The 8,022-nt window shown below is 35.4% G+C and overlaps 3 non-coding genes across 3 annotated transcripts; all 3 read right to left on the bottom strand.

The window, feature by feature from the left end:
- Positions 1–491: 491 nt before the first annotated feature.
- Positions 492–564, bottom strand: TRNAV-UAC (transfer RNA valine (anticodon UAC)). The gene has a single exon. It is a non-coding gene; the product is annotated as a tRNA-Val (tRNA).
- Positions 565–2,028: 1,464 nt separating this feature from the next.
- TRNAV-AAC (transfer RNA valine (anticodon AAC)) lies at positions 2,029–2,101 on the bottom strand. Its single transcript has one exon. It is a non-coding gene; the product is annotated as a tRNA-Val (tRNA).
- A 5,145-nt stretch (positions 2,102–7,246) lies between these two features.
- Positions 7,247–7,319, bottom strand: TRNAV-UAC (transfer RNA valine (anticodon UAC)). Its single transcript has one exon. It is a non-coding gene; the product is annotated as a tRNA-Val (tRNA).
- Between the last annotated feature and the right edge of the window lie 703 nt (positions 7,320–8,022).

The raw sequence follows: 8,022 nt of genomic DNA, 5'->3' as shown, positions 1-8,022 counted from the left end.
TTACTTTTTTCTCCATAGTTTGGTCTTTTGCTTTTGTATTTATGGGAACTATATATTTTGAAACAAATAGGATTTTTATAATATGGGATTATGTTTTCTTCTAAAATGGTCAATAAAAAAGAAACCCAAAATCGTAGTTCTCTTTGTGATGGAAGCCAAAATGTATTGTCATTTGGCAACGAAACCAAGAATTTCACATATTACAAGTCGATAGGAAATTACTTCAACACCAAAAACAGATTGGTTTCACTTGGGATTGAACCCAGGACCTTCTGCGTGTGAAGCAGACGTGATGACCACTACACTATGAAACCTTTGAAATCCTGCAAAGTAATGGCAATTAGAGACGAGTTTTGACCGCCAGGGGAAAAAAAAACAAATTCGTAGCTCTGTTAGTGATGGAAGCTAAAACATCCCGTTATTCGGCAACAAAGCCAAGAACTTTATATACTGCAGGTTGATAGGGGATTATTTCAACACCAAGAACACATGGGTTTCACTGGGGATTGAACCCAGGACCTTCTGCGTGTAAAGCAGACGTGATTTCCACTACACTATGAAACCTTTGAAAGCCTTCAAAGTAATGGCAATTAGAGACGAGTTTTGACCGCCAGGGAAAAAAAAACCAAATTCGTAGCTCTGTTGGGGATGGAAGCCAAAACATCCCATCATTCGGCAACAAAGCCAAGAACTTCATATATTGTAGTTTAATTGAGTATTATTTCAACACCAAGAACAGATTGGTTTTACTGGGGATTGAACGCAGGACCTTCTGCGTGTTAAGCAGACGTGATGACCACTACTCTATGAAACCTGATGGAAAGTTACTGTGTATTGGCTAACAGAGCAGAATTGTGACTGACGGGGCCTTTTTATTGCTGAAGGAAATTATTTTTGGTTAATGAAACATTTACAATTTTTATTACATATTTTACCAGTTTTATTCCTACAAAGGGATTTTGCTTAAAAGGAAGTTTACATTGAATGTGTTACTTTTTTCCACATAGTTTACTTGTTTGCTTTTGTATTTAAAGGAACTATATGTTTTGAAACAAACAGGATTTTTATAATATGGGATTATGTTTTCTGCTAAAATGGTCAATAAAAAAGAAACCCAAAATCGAAGTTCTCTTGGTGATGGAAGCCAAAATATATTATCAGTTGGCAACAAAAGAAAGAATTTCATGTTACAGGTTGATAGCAAATTACTTCCCATCATTCGGCAACAAAGCCAAGAACTTCATATATTGTAGTTTAATTGAGTATTATTTCAACACCAAGAACAGATTGGTTTTACTGGGGATTGAACGCTGGACCTTCTGCGTGTTAAGCAGACGTGATGACCACTACTCTATGAAACCTGATGGAAAGTTGCTGTGTATTGGCTAGCAGAGCAGAAATGTGACTGACGGGGCCTTTTTATTGCTGAAGGAAAGTATTTTTTGTTAATGAAACATTTACAATTTTTATTACATATTTTACCAGTTTTATTCCTACAAAGGGATTTTGCTTAAAAGGAAGTTTACATTGAATGTGTTACTTTTTTCCACATAGTTTAGTTGTTTGCTTTTGTATTTAAAGGAACTATATATTTTGAAACAAACAGGATTTTTATAATATGGGATTATGTTTTCTGCTAAAATGGTCAATAAAAAAGAAACCCAAAATCGTAGTTCTCTTGGTGATAAAAGCCAAAATATATTATCAGTTGGCAACAAAACAAAGAATTTCATATGTTACAGGTTGATAGCAAATTACTTCAACAGCGAAAACGGCTTGTTTTTACTGGGGATTGAACCCAGGACCTTCTGCATGTGAAGTAGACGTGATGACGACTACACTATGAAACCTGTGAAATCCTGCAAAGTAATGGCATTTAGAGATGAGTTTTGACCGCCAGGGGAAAAAAAAAAATAATTTGTAGTTCTGTTTGTGATGGAAGCCAAAACATCCCGTCATACGGCAACAAAGCCGAGAACATCATATATTGTAGTTGAATAGCGTATTATTTCAACACTAAGAACAGATTGGTTTCACTGGGGATTGAACCCAGGACCTTCTGCGTGTTAAGCAGACGTGATGACCACTACACTATGAAACCTGACGATAAGTTACTGTGTATTGGCTAGCGGAGCAGAATTGTGACTGACGGGGCCTTTTTATTGCTGAAGGAAAGTATTTTTGGTTAATGAAACATTTACAATTTTTATTACATATTTTACCAGTTTTATTCCTACAAAGGGATTTTGCTTAAAAGGAAGTTTACATTGAATGTGTTACTTTTTTCCACATAGTTTACTTGTTTGCTTTTGTATTTAAAGGAACTATATGTTTTGAAACAAACAGGATTTTTATAATATGGGATTATGTTTTCTGCTAAAATGGTCAATAAAAAAGAAACCCAAAATCGTAGTTCTCTTGGTGATAAAAGCCAAAATATATTATCAGTTGGCAACAAAACAAAGAATTTCATATGTTACAGGTTGATAGCAAATTACTTCAACAGCGAAAACGGCTTGTTTTTACTGGGGATTGAACCCAGGACCTTCTGCATGTGAAGTAGACGTGATGACGACTACACTATGAAACCTGTGAAATCCTGCAAAGTAATGGCATTTAGAGATGAGTTTTGACCGCCAGGGGAAAAAAAAAAAATAATTTGTAGTTCTGTTTGTGATGGAAGCCAAAACATCCCGTCATACGGCAACAAAGCCGAGAACATCATATATTGTAGTTGGATAGCGTATTATTTCAACACTAGGAACAGATTGGTTTTACTGGGGATTGAACGCAGGACCTTCTGCGTGTTAAGCAGACGTGATGACCACTACTCTATGAAACCTGATGGAAAGTTACTGTGTATTGGCTAACAGAGCAGAATTGTGACTGACGGGGCCTTTTTATTGCTGAAGGAAATTATTTTTGGTTAATGAAACATTTACAATTTTTATTACATATTTTACCAGTTTTATTCCTACAAAGGGATTTTGCTTAAAAGGAAGTTTACATTGAATGTGTTACTTTTTTCCACATAGTTTACTTGTTTGCTTTTGTATTTAAAGGAACTATATGTTTTGAAACAAACAGGATTTTTATAATATGGGATTATGTTTTCTGCTAAAATGGTCAATAAAAAAGAAACCCAAAATCGAAGTTCTCTTGGTGATGGAAGCCAAAATATATTATCAGTTGGCAACAAAAGAAAGAATTTCATGTTACAGGTTGATAGCAAATTACTTCCCATCATTCGGCAACAAAGCCAAGAACTTCATATATTGTAGTTTAATTGAGTATTATTTCAACACCAAGAACAGATTGGTTTTACTGGGGATTGAACGCTGGACCTTCTGCGTGTTAAGCAGACGTGATGACCACTACTCTATGAAACCTGATGGAAAGTTGCTGTGTATTGGCTAGCAGAGCAGAAATGTGACTGACGGGGTCTTTTTATTGCTGAAGGAAAGTATTTTTTGTTAATGAAACATTTACAATTTTTATTACATATTTTACCAGTTTTATTCCTACAAAGGGATTTTGCTTAAAAGGAAGTTTACATTGAATGTGTTACTTTTTTCCACATAGTTTAGTTGTTTGCTTTTGTATTTAAAGGAACTATATATTTTGAAACAAACAGGATTTTTATAATATGGGATTATGTTTTCTGCTAAAATGGTCAATAAAAAAGAAACCCAAAATCGTAGTTCTCTTGGTGATAAAAGCCAAAATATATTATCAGTTGGCAACAAAACAAAGAATTTCATATGTTACAGGTTGATAGCAAATTACTTCAACAGCGAAAACGGCTTGTTTTTACTGGGGATTGAACCCAGGAACTTCTGCGTGTGAAGTAGACGTGATGACCACTCCACTATGAAACCTGTGAAATCCTGCAAAGTAATGGCATTTAGAGACGAGTTTTGACCGCCAGGGGAAAAAAAAAAATAATTTGTAGTTCTGTTTGTGATGGAAGCCAAAACATCCCATCATACGGCAACAAAGGCGAGAACTTCATATATTGAAGTTGGATAGCGTATTATTTCAACACTAAGAACAGATTGGTTTCACTGGGGATTGAAGCCAGGACCTTCTGCGTGTTAAGCAGACGTGATGACCACTACACTATGAAACCTACCAAAAAGTTACTGTGTATTGGCTAGTAGAGCAGAATTGTGACGGGGCCTTTTTATTGCTGAAGGAAAGTATTTTTGGTTAATGAAACATTTACAATTATTATTACATATTTTACCAGTTTTATTCCTACAAAGGGATTTTGCTTAAATTGAAGTTTATATTGAATGTGTTACTTTTTTTTCCATAGTTTGGACTTTTGCTTTTGTATTTATGGGAACTATATATTTTGAAACAAATAGGATTTTTATAATATGGGATTATGTTTTCTGCTAAAATGGTCAATAAAAAAGAAACCCAAAATCGTAGTTCTCTTTGTGATGGAAGCCAAAATGTATTGTCATTTGGCAACGAAACCAAGAATTTCACATATTACAAGTCGATAGGAAATTACTTCAACACCAAAAACAGATTGGTTTCACTGGGGATTGAACCCAGGACCTTATGCGTGTGAAGCAGACGTGATGACAACTACACTATGAAACCTTTGAAATCCGGCAAAGTAATGGCAATTAGAGACGAGTTTTGACCGCCAGGGGAAAAAAAACAAATTCGTAGCTCTGTTGGTGATGGAAGCTAAAACATCCCGTTATTCGGCAACAAAGCCAAGAACTTTATATACTGCAGGTTGATAGGGGATTATTTCAACACCAAGAACACATGGGTTTCAACCCAGGACCTTCTGCGTGTAAAGCAGACGTGATTTCCACTACACTATGAAACCTTTGAAAGCCTGCAAAGTAATGGCAATTAGAGACGAGTTTTGACCGCCAGGGAAAAAAAAAAACAAATTCGTAACTCTGATGGGGATGGAAGCCAAAACATCCCATCATTCGGCAACAAAGCCAAGAACTTCATATATTGTAGTTTAATTGAGTATTATTTCAACACCAAGAACATATTGGTTTTACTGGGGATTAAACGCAGGACCTTCTGCGTGTTAAGCAGACGTGATGACCACTACTCTATGAAACCTGATGGAAAGTTACTGTGTATTGGCTAACAGAGCAGAATTGTGACTGACGGGGCCTTTTTATTGCTGAAGGAAAGTATTTTTGGTTAATGAAACATTTACAATTTTTATTACATATTTTACCAGTTTTATTCCTACAAAGGGATTTTGCTTAAAAGGAAGTTTATATTGAATGTGTTACTTTTTTCCACATAGTTCAGTTGTTTGCTTTTGTATTTAAAGGAACTATATATTTTGAAACAAACAGGATTTTTATAATATGGGATTATGTTTTCTGCTAAAATGGTCAATAAAAAAGAAACCCAAAATCGTAGTTCTCTTGGTGATGGAAGCCAAAATATATTATCAGTTGGCAACAAAACAAAGAATTTCATATGTTACAGGTTAATAGCAAATTACTTCAACAGCGAAAATGGCTTGTTTTTACTGGGCATTGAACCTAGGACCTTCTGCGTGTGAAGTAGACGTGATGACGACTCCACTATGAAACCTGTGAAATCCTGCAAAGTAATGGCATTTAGAGACGAGTTTTGACCGCCAGGGGAAAAAAAACAAATTTGTAGCTCTGTTGGTGATGGAAGCTAAAACATCCCGTTATTCGGCAACAAAGCCAAGAACTTCAAATATTGTAGTTTAATTGAGTATTATTTCAACACCAAGAACAGATTGGTTTTACTGGGGATTGAACGCAGGACCGTCTGCGTGTTAAGCAGACGTGATGACCACTACTCTATGAAACCTGAAGGAAAGTTATGGTGTATTGGCTAGCAGAGCAGAATTGTGACTGACGGGGCCTTTTTATTGCTGAAGGAAAGTATTTTTGGTTAATGAAACATATACAATTTTTATTACATATTTTACCAGTTTTATTCCTACAAAGGGATTTTGCTTAAAAGGAAGTTTACATTGAATTTGTTACTTTTTTCCACATAGTTTAGTTGTTTTCTTTTGTATTTAAAGGAACTATATATTTTGAAACAAACAGGATTTTTATAATATGGGATTATGTTTTCTGCTAAAATGGTCAATAAAAAAGAAACCCAAAATCGCAGTTCTCTTGGTGATAAAAGCCAAAATATATTATCAGTTGGCAACAAAACAAAGAATTTCATATGTTACAGGTTGATAGCAAATTACTTCAACAGCGAAAACGGCTTGTTTTTACTGGGGATTGAACCCAGGACCTTCTGCGTGTGAAGTAGACGTGATGACGACTCCACTATGAAACCTGTAAAATCCTGCAAAGTAATGGCATTTAGAGACGAGTTTTGACCGCCAGGGGAAAAAAAATAATAATTTGTAGTTCTGTTTGTGATGGAAGCCAAAACATCCCATCATACGGCAACAAAACCGAGAACTTCATATATTGTGGTTGGCTAGCTATTATTTCAACACTAAGAACAGATTGGTTTTACTGGGGATTGAACCCAGGACTTTCTGCGTGTTAAGCAGACGTGATGACCACTACACTATGAAACCTGACGATAAGTTACTGTGTATTGGCTAGCGGAGCAGAATTGTGACTGACGGGGCCTTTTTATTGCTGAAGGAAAGTATTTTTGGTTAATGAAACATTTACAATTATTATTACATATTTTACCAGTTTTATTCCTACAAAGGGATTTTGCTTAAATTGAAGTTTATATTGAATGTGTTACTTTTTTCTCCATAGTTTGGTCTTTTGCTTTTGTATTTATGGGAACTATATATTTTGAAACAAATAGGATTTTTATAATATGGGATTATGTTTTCTTCTAAAATGGTCAATAAAAAAGAAACCCAAAATCGTAGTTCTCTTTGTGATGGAAGCCAAAATGTATTGTCATTTGGCAACGAAACCAAGAATTTCACATATTACAAGTCGATAGGAAATTACTTCAACACCAAAAACAGATTGGTTTCACTTGGGATTGAACCCAGGACCTTCTGCGTGTGAAGCAGACGTGATGACCACTACACTATGAAACCTTTGAAATCCTGCAAAGTAATGGCAATTAGAGACGAGTTTTGACCGCCAGGGGAAAAAAAAACAAATTCGTAGCTCTGTTAGTGATGGAAGCTAAAACATCCCGTTATTCGGCAACAAAGCCAAGAACTTTATATACTGCAGGTTGATAGGGGATTATTTCAACACCAAGAACACATGGGTTTCACTGGGGATTGAACCCAGGACCTTCTGCGTGTAAAGCAGACGTGATTTCCACTACACTATGAAACCTTTGAAAGCCTTCAAAGTAATGGCAATTAGAGACGAGTTTTGACCGCCAGGGAAAAAAAAACCAAATTCGTAGCTCTGTTGGGGATGGAAGCCAAAACATCCCATCATTCGGCAACAAAGCCAAGAACTTCATATATTGTAGTTTAATTGAGTATTATTTCAACACCAAGAACAGATTGGTTTTACTGGGGATTGAACGCAGGACCTTCTGCGTGTTAAGCAGACGTGATGACCACTACTCTATGAAACCTGATGGAAAGTTACTGTGTATTGGCTAACAGAGCAGAATTGTGACTGACGGGGCCTTTTTATTGCTGAAGGAAATTATTTTTGGTTAATGAAACATTTACAATTTTTATTACATATTTTACCAGTTTTATTCCTACAAAGGGATTTTGCTTAAAAGGAAGTTTACATTGAATGTGTTACTTTTTTCCACATAGTTTACTTGTTTGCTTTTGTATTTAAAGGAACTATATGTTTTGAAACAAACAGGATTTTTATAATATGGGATTATGTTTTCTGCTAAAATGGTCAATAAAAAAGAAACCCAAAATCGAAGTTCTCTTGGTGATGGAAGCCAAAATATATTATCAGTTGGCAACAAAAGAAAGAATTTCATGTTACAGGTTGATAGCAAATTACTTCCCATCATTCGGCAACAAAGCCAAGAACTTCATATATTGTAGTTTAATTGAGTATT

This window comes from Anomaloglossus baeobatrachus, chromosome 2 (assembly GCF_048569485.1).
Source record: "Anomaloglossus baeobatrachus isolate aAnoBae1 chromosome 2, aAnoBae1.hap1, whole genome shotgun sequence".
NCBI lineage: Eukaryota > Metazoa > Chordata > Amphibia > Anura > Aromobatidae > Anomaloglossus > Anomaloglossus baeobatrachus.
The sequence above is the reverse complement of the archived record's forward strand: the minus strand, read 5'-3'. Positions and strand labels throughout refer to the sequence as shown.